We start from the raw sequence: 15,856 nt of genomic DNA, 5'->3' as shown, positions 1-15,856 counted from the left end.
TTCAAATCCTGGCTTACCACAAATTCTTTTCCAAATGATTTTTACCCCTTCCCATACAAAACATACCAGTTGAGTGTGCCTTCACTGCCAGTAGCTGTTGGGCTGTCTACCACCCCTTGCAAATCTGTCGCTCTTGAGGCTACTAAAGATTCTGCTCTTGTTGAAATAAAACAGCATGTCCTATTTAGTAGCTAAGAGCAATTTATTAGCTTGCATTTCTCTCATGCTACCACCAGTGGCTATAATAATGGTAATAACACATTTGGTATTCATTCAGCATTATGGAAATGGATACATCCGTTTCATCAAAACTGTGATTCAGTATTTCAGGCTAGATTTTTCTGATTGGCTTTCATGAATGTTTCTCAAACTTGGCTTTACACTGGAATCACCTGGAAAGCTTTTAACAAATCCCCTTGCTCAACCCTACCCTATATCAATTAAATCAGAATGTTTGGGGGACGGAGTGGAAAGTGTGGCAACTGGACATCAGATGATTCTTTTTTTTTTTTTTTTTAATTTTTTTTAACGTTTATTTATTTTTGAGACAGAGAGAGACAGAGCATGAACAGGGGAGGGGCAGAGAGAGAGGGAGACACAGAATCTGAAACAGGCTCCAGGCTCTGAGCTGTCAGCACAGAGCCTGACGCGGGGCTCGAACTCACGGGCCGTGAGATCATGACCTGAGCCGAAGTCGGACGCCTAACCGACCAAGCCACCCAGGCGCCCCGGACATCAGGTGATTCTAATACACAATCAGGGCTGAGAATCACTGGCTTACAGCAATGGTTTTAAATTTAGTCATGCAACATCATCACCTGAAGACTTGTTTATACACAGATTGCTGGGCCACACTCCCAGAGCTTCTGATTCAGTAGATGTGGCGTAGGGACAGTAATTCGTGCTTCTAAGTTTCTAGTGATGCTGAAACTTTGGTCCAGGGATCACACTTTGAAAATCACTGTCTTAGACTTAAGAAAGGCTATCCTGGAGCAACAGGAAGCTTTCAGCTTTCATGTATCACTTGAGCTGCCTAGTGGTGAAATGGATCTTGGAACAAAACCAGGGTGAGTTAGAAATGAGAAGGAAGGGAGAGATGTCAGGGCAGGAACTAGCAGAATCACAATGTTGTAGAAATAGGAAGTATTAGAATTTGAAGTTTCATGTTACTCTTCATTGTACACTGGAAGTTGGTTTTTACTCTCAACAATGCCAAAGGCACAAAGAGTGGACTAGATAGGATTATAAATAAAGCAAAGGGAAAACACAAGAATGGCCCTGGGGCCCATTTCGGAACTCGATTTTATAAGACTATTTCTTCCTCAAATCATGCTGGATAATTCTTTTGCAAATCACAAATTTGAGGTTGGATTTTTTTGTTGTTGTTATGAAAAGTCTTGCAAATGTTCTCTAGAGAAAACTGGTTTCTTTCGTTCTGAAGAAAAATTCATTCACAGAGAAAAATTGAGGAAGTTAACACTTTCAAATGTGACATTAACCCAGGAAGTTAGGCATCCTTAATATGTTCTGCATCCTTAAATGTGTTCTATTGATTTAATGTCTTTTACATTTTAAGTTGTGATTTTTAAATTTGCATAAGTCAACAAACTCTTTTATGCAGATTAAACAAACCTTAATAAGACCTTCTCATTGTAACCAATTCTAGTGAAGACTGAGGAATAAAATATTTTAAAGAAACAATTTTATGACTTTTGAGAACTTTCTATTACATGGTTGGCAGGAATGTAGATGAGGGAAGTCATGCTCATGCTTGGGAGAACTGTTGACACTCAAATTTAAATGTTAACTCTTCATGAGTAAATTCAGTTTTCTATATGAAAGTACTTTTGCTAAAACATATGGTGGGAGAGAGCACAGAATTTGGATTTAAAGGGTATACTTTGAGCTCTCACTTCTCTTACTAATTATGGGACTTTGCAAACACTTAACCTTCCAGAGCCACTTTATTTTCCTTAACTACAATACACAGATAATGAGTATTATAATATCCTTGATGATTATTGTGAAAGCTAAATGAGAAGGGTATAAAAACATTTCATAAATTGCAAAATGCCTTCTAAACGTGAGTTGCCATGTTAATACTGTCCGTAAATAACTTGTTTCTTTTGTTGTTGTACTGTTGTTTAGCAAATCTTGTTTAAAATTTTTAAAAATGTGAAAGATAGTCTAGCATGTCCTCACCCAGATTTCAACTAAGAGCTCTCGTGAGTGCACATAAAACCTCATTAGTGGGGGATTTTAACAAGGGTTTCTAGCTGATCAGGAATTGGCAAAATTTTGGAAGATTGTTCTGAATAAGGCAAGGTTGAACAGAATTATTTAAAGTTTATTTATTTATTTTGAGAGAAAGAGCAAGCCAGAGAGGGTCAAAGAGAGGGAGAGAGAGAATCCTAAGCAGGCTCCATGCTATATCAGCACAAAGCCTGATGCAGGGCTCGATCCCACAAACCATGGGATCATGACCTCAGCTGAAATCAAGAGTCAGATGCTCAACCAACTAAGCCACCCAGGCACCCTTTGAACAGAATTTTTTAAATGAAGAAAAAGATTTTTTTTCAACACCTTCGTGTTGGCTTTGTAATAAACCTAATCTGAAAGTTTTCTGAAATGTGTAACCATTGCCTTTGCAAATGTGATGCACCCTGGAGACTCTTAGGCTAGGGTCCAAGAAGCTCCCAAAACCTAAAACACACTGCCCTTGCAGTGTTGTCTTTCATATCTCCCTCTCCTGTTTACCCCTACCCTTTCCCTTCCTTTTTTGGGGGGGTTTCCATCACCAGGCTAGGCTCTCTCTTCTCTTCGCTCTTCTCCGTCAGAAGTTTTTGAGCTTTTCTTCTCAAGAAAGGCTTTATCTGCTGCAGGTGTCCTAATAGCTTCTCACAAAGTGAGTTCCTTGCCTTTGCTCTGACTCCACCACAGTATCCACAGTATCACTCAGGGTACCCTGTGAGCTGTGGTCAGTCTCACTACTCACTTGCTTCCTGAGCATCTTCAATTTCCCCATCTGTCAAAGTATGACTGCCATAACAAGTTACTACAGACTTGGTAGCTTAAAACAACAGAATTTTTTTCTCTCACAGTTCTGGATGCCAGAAGTTAGAAATCAAGGTGTCAGCAGGGCTCCACTTCCTACAAAGGCTCCGAGGGAGAACCTTTCCTTGACTCTTCCATTCTAGTGGCTCTAAGATGTTCTTTGTGACTGTATCACGCCAGACTCTGCCTTTGTCCTCACACGGCCTTCCCTTCTTCCTTGTGTCTCATAGAAGGACATTCATCATTGGATTTTGGGTCCAACTGGATAATCCAGCATAATCTCTTCTCAAGATCCCTGAGTTAATTACGTGCACAAGGACCCTTTTTGCCAAATAAGGTCACATTCACAGGTCTCAGAGTTAGGATGTAGGAATAAACTTTTTTTTTTTTAATTTAAATTTCAGTTAACGTACACTGCAATATTGGTTTCAGGAATAGAATTCAGTGATTCATCACTTACATACAGCACCCAGTGCTCATCACAAGTACCCTCTTTAGCACCCAGCACCCATCTAGCCCATCTCGTACCCACCTACCTCCGTCAACCCAGCCTTTTCTCTATCATTAAGACTCTCGTGTCATTTGTTTCCCTTTCTTCGCTTCCCCCCCACCCCACTTCCCATAATTTTACCTGTTTTGTTTCTTAAATTCCACATATGATTGAAAGCATGTGGTATTTGTCTTTGTCTGATTGACTTATTTTGTTTAGTATAATACTCTCTAGCTCCATCCGTGTCATTGCAAATGGCAAGATTTCATTTTTTTATGTCTGAGTAATATTTCATTGTGTATATATACCACTTCTTCCTTATTCATTCATCAGTCAGTGGACACTTGGGCTGTTTCCATAATGTGGCTTGTGTAGATAATACTACTTAAAAAATTTTTTTCTAATATTTATTTTTGAGTGAGAGAAGGAGACAGAGTGTGAGCAGGGGAGGGGCAGAGAGAGAGGGAGACACAGAACCCAAAGCAGGCTTCAGGCTCCAAGCTGTCAGCAGTCAGCACAGAACCCGATGCAGGGCTTAAACCCACAAACTGCAAGATCATGACCTGAGCTGAAGTTGGGCGCTTAACCGACTGAGCCACCCAGGCGCCCCTGTAGATAATACTTGTATAAACATCAGGGTGCATGTATACTTTTGAATGAGTATTTTTGTATTCTTTGGGTAAATATCTAGTAGTGTGATGCTGGATCATAGGGTAGTTCTATTTTTAACTTTTTGAGGAATCTTCCTACTCTTTTCCACAGTAACTGCACCAGTTTGCATTCCCACCAACAGTGTGAGAGAGTTCCCCTTTCTCTGCATCCTCGCCAACATGTGTTGTTTCCTGGGTTATTAATTTTAGCCTTTCTGACAGGTATAAGGTGGTATCTCATTGTGGTTTTGATCTGTATTTCCCTGATGATGAATAATATTGAGCATCTTTTCATGTGTCTGTTTGCCATCTGGATGTCTGCTTTGGAAAAGTTCATGTCTTCTGCCCATTTCTTCACTGGATTATTTGTTTTTTGCATGATGAGTTTGATATGTTCTTTATAGATTTTGGATACTAACCCTTTATCAGATATGTCATTTGCAAATATCTTCTCCCATTCTGTAGGCTGACTTTTATTGATTGTTTCCTTCACTGTGCACAAGCTTTTTATCTTGATGAAGGCCCAGTAGTTCATGTTTGCTCTCATTTCCCTTACCTTTGGTGACATGTCTAGTAAGAAATTGCTCTGGCCAAGGTGAAAGAAGTTGCTGCCTGTGATCTCCTCTAAGATTTTGATGGTTTCCTGTCTCACATTTAGGTCTTTAATCCATTTTGAATTCATTTTTCTGTATAGTGTAAGAAAATGATCCAGTTTTATTCTTCTGCGTGTCACTGTCCAGTTTTCCCAACACCTTTTGTTGAAGACATTGTCTTTTTCTCATTGGATATTCTTTCCTGCTTTGTCAAAGATTAGCGGACCATATAGTTCTGGGTCCATGTCTGGGTTTTCTATTCTGTTCGATTGGTGTATATGTCTGTTTTTGTGGCAATACAATACTGTCTGGATGACTACAACTTTGTAATATAGCTTAAAATCTGAAATAGTGGTGCCTCCAGTTTTATTTTTCCAAGGATTGCTTCGGCCATTCAGGGTCTTTTGTGGTACCATACAAATTTTAAGATTGTTCTATCTCTGTGAAAAATGCTCGTGGTATTTTTTTTTTCATTTTTTATTTATTTTTGGGACAGAGAGAGACAGAGCATGAACGGGGGAGGGGCAGAGAGAGAGGGAGACACAGAATCGGAAATGCTCGTGGTATTTTGATGCGGACTGTATTAAATGTATAGATTGCTTTTGGTAGTATAGACACTTTAACAATGTTTGTTCTTCTAATCCATGAGCATGGAAGGCTTTTCCATGTCTTTGTATCTTTTTCTGTTTCTTTCACAAGGGTTTCTGTAGTTTTCAGCACACAGATCTTTTACCTCTTTAGTTAGGTTTATTCCTAGGTATCTTATTATTTTTGGTGCAGTTGTAAATGAGATTGATTCCTTGATTTCTTTTTCTGCTGCTTCATTACTGGTGTATAGCAATGCAACAGATTTCTACACACTGATCTTATATTCTGTGATTTTGCTGAATTCATGTGTTCTAGTAATTTTTTGGTGGAGTCTTTCGGGTCTTGTACACAGAGGATCATGTGATCTGCAAATAGTGAAAGTTTGACTTCTTCCTTGCTAATTTGGTTGCCTTTTATTTCTTTGTGTTGTCTGATTGCTGAGGCTAAGACTTCCAGTACCATGTTAAATAGTAATGGTGAGAGTGGACATTCTTATTTTTTTCCTTACCATAGGGGAAAGGCTCTCAGTTTTTCCCCATTGGGGATGATATTAGCTGGGGCTCTTTCTTATATGGCCTTTATGATGTTGAGATATATTCCATGTATTCCTACTTTGTCAAGGGTTTTTATCAAGAATGGATGCTATATTTTGTCAAATGCTTTTTCTGCATCTATTGACAAGATCGTATGGTTCTTATCCTTTGTTTTAGTAATGTGGTCTATCACATTGATTGATTTGCAAATATTGAACCAGCCCTGCAGCCCAGGAATAAATTCCACTTGATCATGATGAATAATTCTTTTAATGTACTGTTGAATTCGATTTGCCAGTATTTTATTGAGAATTTTTGCATATGTGTTCAGCAGGGATATCAGCCTATAATTCTCCTCTTTCAAAAAATTTTTGTAATGTTTATATATTTTTTGAGACAGAGAGAGCACACGAGCAGGGCAGGGGCAGAAAGAGACAGACACACGGAATCCTAAGCAGGCTCCAGGCTCTGAGCTGTCAGCACAGAGCCTGACACAGGGGTCAAACTACTGAGCCGTGAGATCATGACCTGAGCCAAAGTTGGATACTTAACCAACTAGCCACCCAGGTGCCCCTATAATTCTCCTTTTTAATGAGGTCTTTGATTTTGGAATCAAGGTAATGCTGACCTCATAGAATGAGTTTGGAAGTTTTCCTTCCATTTCTATTTTTTGGAACAATTTGAGAAGACTAGGTATTAACTCTTCTTTAAATGTCTGGTAGAATTCCCCTGGAAAGCCATCTGGCCCAAGACTCTGGTTTGTTGGGAGATTTTTGATTACTGATTCAATTTCTTTGCTGATTATGGGTCTGTTCAAATTTTCTATTTCTTTCTGTTCCAGTTTTGGTAGCTTGTATGTTTATATGAATCTGTCCATTTCTTCTGTATTGCCCAATGTGTTAGCATAAAATTTCATAGTAGTCTCTAATGATTGTTTGTGTTTCTGTGGTATTGATTGTGATCTCTCATCTCTCCTTTGTAATTTTATCTATTTGAGACCTTTCTCTTTTCATTTTTATAAGTTTGGTTAGGGGTTTATCAATTTTGTTAATTTTCTCAAAGGACCAGTTTCTAGTTTCATTGATTTGTTCTACAAGATTTGTTGTTGTGTTGTTGTTGTTTCTTTACCATTTATTTCTGCTCTAACTTCATTAGTTCCCTTTCTCTGCTAGCTTTAGGCTTTATATGCTGTTTCTTTTCTAGCTCCTTTAGGTATGAAGTCAGGTTGTGTATTTGGGACCTTTCTTGCTTCTTGAAATAGGCCTGAATTGTAATATACTTCTCTCTTAGGACTGCTTTTGCTGCATCCCAAAGGGTTTGGACTGTCTTATTCTCATTTTCATTTGCTTCCATGTAGTGTTTTATTTCTTCTTTAATTTCCTGGTTAACCTATTCATTCTTTAGCAGGATATTCTTTAACCTCCATGTATTTGAGGGCTTTTTAAATTTTTTTCTTGTGGTTAACTTCAAGTTTGATAGTGTTGTGGTCTGAAAATATGCATGGTATGATCTTGATCTTTTTGCACTTGTTGAGGGCTGATCTGTGACCCCAGTATGTGATCTCTTCTGGAGAATATTCCATGTGAACTTGAGAATGTATATTCTGCTGCTTTAGGATGAAATGTTCTGAATATATCTGTTAAGTACATCTGGTATAATAGGTCATTCAACGCCATTGTTTCCTTGTTGATTTTCTGCTAAATGATCTGTCCATTGTTGTAAGTGGGGTGTTAATGTCCCCTACTATTATGGTATTATTATTGATGAGTTTCTTTATGTTTGTGATTGATTTATGTATTTGAGTTTCTCTATGTTGGGGGCATAAATATTTACAATTGTTAGATCTTCTTGATGGATAGACCCCCATTAAGTATGATATAATGCCCTTCCTCATCTCTTGTTACAGTCTTTGTTTTAAAATCTAGTTTGTTTGGGGCACTTGGAGAGCACAGTCGGTTAAGTGTCTGACTTCAGTTCAGGTCATGATCTCGGGTTTTGTGAGCTCAGGCCCTGCATTGGGCTCTGTGCTGACAGCTTGGAGCCTGGAACCTGCTTTGGATCCTGTTTCTCCCTCTCTGTATGTTTCTCTCTCTCTCTCTCTCTCTCTCTCTCTCTCTCTCTCTCTCACTCTCTCTCTCACTCTCTGTCTCTATCAAAAATAAATAACCATTAAAAAATGTTTTTAATAAGTAAAAAAATAAAATCTAGTTTGTTTGATATAAGTATGGCTATTCTAGCTTTCTTTTGCCATCTGTTAGCATGATAAATGGTTCTCCATCTTCTCACTTTCTACAATTTTTTTTAATGTTTAGTTATTTTGGGGAGGGAGGGAGGGACAGAGAGGGAGGAAGACACAGATCCAAAGCAGGCTCCAGGCTCTGAGCTCTCAGCAGAGCCCAACATGGGCCTCAAACCCACGTGGGACTTGAACCTGTGAGATCATGACCTGAGCTGAAATTGGGCACTCAGCTGACTGAGCCACCTGAGCGCCCCTCCATCTCTTCACTTTCAACCTTCAGGTGTGTTTAGGTCTAAAATGAGTCTCTTGTAGGCAGCAAATAGATGGATCTTGTGTTGTTGTTGTTTTTTATCCTGATTTTGATTGGAACATTTAGTCCATTTACATTCAGAGTGGTTATTGAAAGGTATGAATTTAGTACCATTGTGTTACCTGTAGAGTTGGTATTTCTGGTGATGCTCTCTGGTTCTTTCTTGTCTTTGGTCTTCTGGTCTTTTTTCTCCACTCAAAGAGTCATCATTAAAATTTCTTGCAGGGCTCATTTAGTAGTCATAAACTCCTTTAGTTTTTGTTTGTCTGGGAAACTCTTTATCTATGCTCCTATTCTGAATGACAGCCTTGCTGGATAGAGTATTCTTGACTGCCTATTTTTCCCATTCAGCATGTTGAATATATCCTGCCACTCCCCTTGGTCTGCCAAGTTTCTGTAAACAGATTTGCCATGAAACTGATCTGTCTTCCCTTGTAGGTTGATGACTTTTCTTCCCTTGCTGCTTTCAGGATTCTTTCCTTGTCTCTGTAATTTGTGAATTTGACTATGATATGTCTTGGTGATGGCCAGCTTTTGTTGAATTTAATGTGAGTTCTCTCTGCTTCTTGGATTTTGACGTCTGTCCACTTCTCCAGATTAGGGAAGTTTTCAGCTATAATTTGCTCATATAAACCTTCTGCCCCTTTCTCTCTTCATATTCTGGGACTCCTATCATATCAGTGTTACTACATTTTGATAAATCGTTGGCTTCTGTAAGTCTGCCTTCATGATCCCTGATCTTTGTTTCCCTCTCCTTTTCAGCTTTAATATTTTCCATAATTTTATTTTTATTTTCTATGTTGCTAATTTGCTCCTCTACTTCATCCATCCTTGTTTTTATGCCTTCCGTTTGGGTTTACATCTCAGTTATAGCATTTTTAATTCCAGCATGACTAGATTTTAGTTCTTGTATCTCTTTGGAAAGAGATTCTCAAGCCCAGCTAGTATCCTTATAATTGTTGTTTTAAATTCTAGTTCAGACATGTTACTTCTATCTGAATTGATTAAACCCTTTGCCATCATTTCTTCCTGTTTTTTTGAAGTGAATTCCTCTGTCTTATGATTTTGGAGGAGGAAAATACCATAATAATAGAATGAAATATAAGTTTTAAATTTGTTAAAAAATCAAATAAAGGAAGCTATATCTTAGGTGTGTTTTAGTCTGCTTGTTAAGATCTTAGGTGTGTTTTAGTCTGCTTGTTAAGAGAAGCTTGATAGAAAAAAGAAAAGAACAGAAAAAATTAAAAATTAGAAAAATTAAATATAATAAAATAAAAATTTTGCTCTTTCTGTATCAAAGAAAACAACAATTAAAACAGAAAAAAACTGATCAAGCAAAAAAAAAAATAAATAAAACCCAAATGAAGCTAGATCTGCTTTCCCCTAGAACTGAAACTATGCAGCAGTCTATGTACAGTAGACTAAGCGCATAGAAAGGATTTTTGCTGGTGTTTTGGGAGAGGGGGCTGGTGCTCTGATTCTTAGGTCAACTTGCCCTAGTGGAGATGTGCCTGGAGGGTACAGGGAGTAGAGCTGCCTCCTCCACTTGTTGGCAGTGTTGAGCTCACTGGGGTGCATCCATGTTGGGCTAATACTGAAAATGGCTTCATCCTCCTCTCTAGTCTCTAGAGCGTGATGTTTGCACCCTCACAGACATGCGGTGAATCACCCTTCCTGTGTCTGCCACTTCCATCAGCTCCTTGCCTTCCCCCTGCCTATCTGAGCTGTCTGCCTACCAGGCGGCACCTCCCTCCATCCAGAGTTTTATCTCAAGCATGGCTGTATTTCAGAACCCCACACTTCAGAGTCCCCAGCGGCTCGGACCCGCAGTGATCCTCTAGTGATCCCAACATTGACTGGTGCAGGCTTATCTTAGGAAACAGTCATGTGACTGCACAGTAGCAGCAGCTTAGAGTTTATGGTAAATCACAACACACAAGCAGCACCAGGGTTTGCTGCCCTCAGCCAGAGTCTTTGTTCCCATATGGGGAATGTGGCAGCTTGATGGCACCTGCTGGGTCTTTTGCCTGTGGAGAGGCTGTATCACCTCTACCAAATGCACTCCAAGAAGGGGAAGTGCTTCTCCCCTTGCAACCAAGGGGATCCTTAGATCCTGCTGCCCACTCCCGGGGCTACATCCTGCTTCCTCACCAGAGCACCACCAGGAACAGACCTCTGAAACTTCAGACTCTGCTCCACTGTTTATAAAAACTGGTGATATTGAAACCCTCTCCTTTTTCCCCTGTCAGTGGTTTGGGGAGCCATTTTCTTGTGCAGTCCCCTGCGCATTTTTACTCTTTCCATCTAGCTGCTTTCAGGAGAGTGCTTCTTGCACAAACCCAATGGGCTGCCCACTCTACTACCCTGCCCCCCAGTCTTTCTGCTCTCCACACAAAGGGCTCCCTTCCCTCTGCAGCACCAAGGCTCTTCTCTCCCTCAGTTCACCTCTCTGCACTATGTACCTCCTGTGTTCTCTCCCTCAAATTATGCAGATTGTTCTGTTAGTCCTCAGATCAATTTCCTCGGTATTCAAAATGGTTTGATGTTGATCTAGCTGTGTTTGAGGGATGAGACAAGCCCAGGGTCCCCTTACTACTCTGCTATCTTAACTACTAGTGTCATAACTTGAGAGACCATCATTCAACTGACTATAGCATAATATTCCTGTACTTTATAGAGTCGTTAATATAAGTACAGTGCCCAGTTCAAAACAGGTACTCAGTAGGGAGTGGTTGTGGGTCCAAGAGTGAGTAGTGTGTGAGGAAATGAACTACTGAGTTTGGTACAGCTTTTTAATAAAAGTTTTACCATAAAGTAAGGGCAAGAGAAGACAGTAGTTGGTAGTAAACAAAAGGCTGAGTGTTTAAAAAAAAAAAAAAAGAGTGGTTTGGGCTGGTATAAAAGCTCCCAGGAAGATTTTACTATAGGGCTGTGAGCTTCAGAGGACATGAGGTGCACACTGATGGTGAGCCCTCAAGGCAGGAACAGATCCAGATGTGATTCCCATGTCTATATGTAACTGGTGCCCAGGGTATGTTTCTAACCTTGCCAGTGAATGCTAGTGCTGGGTACATAATTGTGCCATGTCTGATGAGAAGAAGCAAGAATGAGATTCCTGTGTCCTCTCATCAGTGAGTCTGTTTAACAGTGAGTATAATGATTTCCCTGAGATGTTCTCTCAAAGTCAAACAGCTGTCTCCCCACAGGACAGAGCTCAGGCTATGTGCAAGCTGCTGTGAGGTCTGCTAATTATAAGAGGGCATAGGAGAGAGCACAAGAGCCCTTTGAGATTAAAAAAAAATGTAGTTTACTTTGAAATTCCTTAGTTAGATGAAGAAATGAAAATGTGCCCACTTTCCCCTAAAGGCAGAGAAGCAAGGGTTCAGGAGTTACCTAGATAAAAGACCATGCCCTGAGTATCTGCTAGGTCATCCCTAGCATCTCAGGTTACAACAAGGAGATGAATAAAAAGGGGAGAGTTGGAAGCTCCAAAGTGAGGCACTTAATAAGGGTGGTAATTTATTAAGGTTCCAACTCTGGCCTGCAGGTCATTATGAGGCATGAACAGCCCCCCAGGGTTAGGGAGTGCCAACTTGAAAGGAAGCTTGAGTAGCTGGGCAGCTTTCTTGTCTGAACACATGGGGTCACATCTAAGCAGCTTACCATGGCATAGGAGAAGTCCTAAAGGTGGAAAATAAGGCTCAGAAAAATGCAGTCATATTATTTCTTTGATATCTTATTGTTATTTTGACCTGTGGTAAATCCAGAATAATTGAGCTAAAAAATAAAACCTAATTCTTAAATAGCTTAGCTCTAGAAATTCCATCAGGGGAAAAATGTCCCACATTTCACCGTTGGTCTCATATTGTCAAGACTCATTTCTCTTTTGGTGAGTGTCACGGGTTGGGCTCCCTGGAAGACCTTAAGCCCTTAGATAAAGAGTCTTTGTTTTGGGATGAGCACTGGGTGTTGTATGGAAACCAATTTGACAGTAAATTTCATATATTAAAAAATAAAAAAAATAAAAAATAAATAAAAAAAAAAAGAGTCTTTGAGCCCTTAGATAAGCAACGTGTTAGGAATCAGTTCCCAGGAAACCTACAGGAGCATGGGAAGTGGGCATGAAAAGGAAAAGAGGCCCAGCAAGGATACGATATCAAGCAAAGCCCCACAGAGGCTAACATGAGGTTAGTTTCTCTTGTGAGCTCTGGTAAGAGTGCAGATCACACCCCTTCATGAGGACAGAGATACAACATTGTATTCCTGGATCTGTGGGTCCTTGGATGTGCCAAGCACTGGTTTAAGCACTTTAAATTAGTGACATAGCTGGCCTTGCCTCCATTTCTGCTGCTGCATCAAGTTTCTGGCAGTTGCCTGCAGGGGAGCCCACAGGTGGGGACCAGTGTGGGACTAGGCATGAACTATGTGAGCACAACCTTGAATCTGACACCCAAGAGAAGGGCTGGAATAGTAAGGATGGAGTCAGGGATTGAAACTGGGTGTTATGTAAACCCTTAACCCCAACCTTCTCACCTTGGAGAAGTCCTGAACAGGAACCCTGGCTATATCAAACTGCCATAATCCAGGCATCCTAGAACATCTCCAAGATGATTGCCACATCACAGAACCATATCTTTTTCACTGTTGACAACCTTGTGCTGAACCTACAGGATGAAAGTTTTACCTGGGCAATGACAGCCTCATCAAGGGTGAGAAATGAGAGCCTGGTCACCAGGAACTCCATGCCCAGAGAAGAAGTGGATCTGTTTCTCCCCTGATTTTTGAAGAGCAGTTTGGGGTCCAGCACACCCCAATCCTGCCTCCAGTATCATGTGATGGTCTCTTCTGCATCTGTCCTCCCAAACCTTTTTGGATGAAAAAAGCCTGACCAATTTTCAGTGGAATGATTTTGCTCCTTCCTGTGTTGGTCAGAGGTGCTGGGACAGTGTGATTTCTGAGTGATTTCCTACAGTGTTGATTCTTCCCTCCAGGTTGGGAGGCAGTAACCACCATCTCAGGAATTCTCAATAAATTTTTATTACTTAAAAAAAAAAAATTGGAAGGATGCCTAGGTGGTTAAGTCGGTTAAGCATCCAACTCTTGATTTCAGCTCAGGTCATGATTTCGTGGTCTTGAGATCAAGGCCCACATTGGGCTCTGTGCCGAGCATGGAGCCTGCTTAAGATTATTTTTCTCCCTCTCTCTTGCCCCTCACACACACGCTAAGAAAAAAAAATTATTACATTTAATACATTTAACACATGCAAAGCATTTGGAACAGTGCCGTAAATGTTGGGTTATTATTATTCTTACCACCATCACCATCCCTTCCCCTACCCCTCCCATTTCTCTGGACTTAAAGTAAAACCTCATTTCTCTTTCATTCCTAGGATTTTGTTTTCATTTTCATGCTTCATATTACAAACTATTGTATCTCCCTCCTGTCCCCTATTAGTCCCTCTCCTAAATCTCATTCATTGAGAATCAGTCTGTATGTTCTAAGAGCTGGAGGTGACCAATGAAAGGCTGTTTGTGAAGCCATCCATCATGCAGCCCCTTCGTTACAGGTGTCCTTGAAATTCCCCCTGATGTGGTCTCATAGGCTTCTCTTGTGCATTATTAAATTGTGATGGTAAATGAGTATGACCGGGTATGTTATTCTTTCCCTGGAGATGTGACTCTTGTAGATGTGGTCTCCTTGGAAATGTTTTCCCATAGGCAAATCTTTGGCAGAGTCATTGCCAATCTAAGAATCCAGATTTCCCAGTCAGTGAGTACTTGAAAAATACAAAGTTCTGAAAGCTAGGAAATTATAGACTTCTGAGGGAGTTATAGTATAATTATAAAGGAAGGAGGGCAGTCTCTGTGCAGGATATCTAATTGTTCTTAGGAAGCTGGTTCACATTTTAGAGGAAAACATTCTTGTGTGTATACCAGGGAATTTAGGAGTTTACCTTTGATACTGTATGAGAATGAATTGGCTAAATATCAAATGATTTTCTTTTTCTTTAAAATAAAAAAAAACAGAATGGCGAGTGGAAGAGGAAGGGAGGCATCAGATAAGCAGTTGCTAAATCCTAAAAGGGATTAGAGGTCAGGATATTTACATTTGTTCCCTTTCTTTCATTTTCCAGGAAAGGATTTTTATTCTTTAGAATATATGGAAAAATCATATGCTTTCAGAATTGAAAGCAAGTTCCTTTACTAATTGCCACTCCATTTCACAGATGAAGAAACTGATGCTATCCTAAGAGGATAACTGTCCAAGATCTAAACCTATTTGATGTGAGGGTAGAGACTTTAACATGGCTCCACATACTCCTGGTGCAGTGCTTATTGTAGGATCTCCTTTCCTGCCACCTTTCACACTTGTATTCCAGTCACACTCATTTTCTTTTCCTTCCTCAAGTATTCCAACTTACTCCTTGCTTGGGGCCTTTGGCCATTCTCCCTCACCTGTCATGACTGGCTCCCTGCTGCTCAGACTTCTTCCCAACAGCTTTCTCACCACCTGGCTCTCTCCATCACGTTGCTCTAGTTTAAGTTCTGCATAGCAGTTGGCTATGATAGAGTTGGCTATGATAGAGTTGGCTGATGGAGTTTTTTGCACTTTATCTTTATTGTTTATATCTCCATTTGGAATGTCTGCTAAGAGCCGTCATGCTATATTTCCAGCACAGAACAGTGCCCAGCAAATGGAAGACCTCCAACAAACATGGTATTAAGATAGAGTGAACTGGACAGAAGTCAGGAGCAATGGATAGGTTTCTTTGGTGGTTTCTTGGTCAAGTGAGACGTCATGTAGAGAGAAGTGAAATTGTGGTCTAGATTAGCACTGTTCCATAGACATAGAACACAAGCCACAATTTTAGACTTTCTAGTAACTATATTGGGAAAAAAAATGAAATTGTGAAATTAATTTTAATGATGTACTTTATTTAACCCAATATATCCAAAACATTTTCATTTCAACATATAAAAAATTATTAGTAAAGTATTTGCTTTCTTTTTTTTTTTTTCATACCCGGTCTTTGAAACCCTGCATATAATTTGTACTTACAACACATCTCAATGTTGACACTGCATTTTGTCAGAAGTACTTGATTTGCATTTATATTTCATAAAATTTACAGTTGAAAAATGAGATTCACATTCTTAAAATTTTTATAATAACTGAATTACTTGTTCATTTTTACATTTAAATTAGTGAAAATAGAATAAAAATTTTAAATTCACTTCCTCAGTCATACTAGCAACATTTTGAGTGCTCAATGCCACAAATGCAAGTGGCTGCACAGATCTTTATTGGTTGCACCAGACTACTGATTTTGAAGTCGCTTAGCCCTTCCTGTCCTGCATCAGCCGTATGATATAGAGCCTGGTATGTGGGGCAGAGCAC

The 15,856-nt window shown here is 39.8% G+C and overlaps 1 protein-coding gene and 1 non-coding gene across 4 annotated transcripts in view; both read left to right on the top strand.

The window, feature by feature from the left end:
• Positions 1-15,856, top strand: part of TMEM108 (transmembrane protein 108) — a 360,169-nt gene that overhangs the window by 190,993 nt on the left and 153,320 nt on the right. The gene's annotated exons all lie outside the window — the stretch shown is intronic.
• Positions 12,686-12,906, top strand: LOC125922263 (small nucleolar RNA U89). Its single transcript, XR_007457681.1, has one exon. It is a non-coding gene; the product is annotated as a small nucleolar RNA U89 (small nucleolar RNA).

This window comes from Panthera uncia, chromosome C2, assembly GCF_023721935.1.
Source record: "Panthera uncia isolate 11264 chromosome C2, Puncia_PCG_1.0, whole genome shotgun sequence".
NCBI lineage: Eukaryota > Metazoa > Chordata > Mammalia > Carnivora > Felidae > Panthera > Panthera uncia.
Note: the sequence above shows the minus strand (reverse complement) of the source record. Positions and strands in the feature narration are given on the sequence as shown.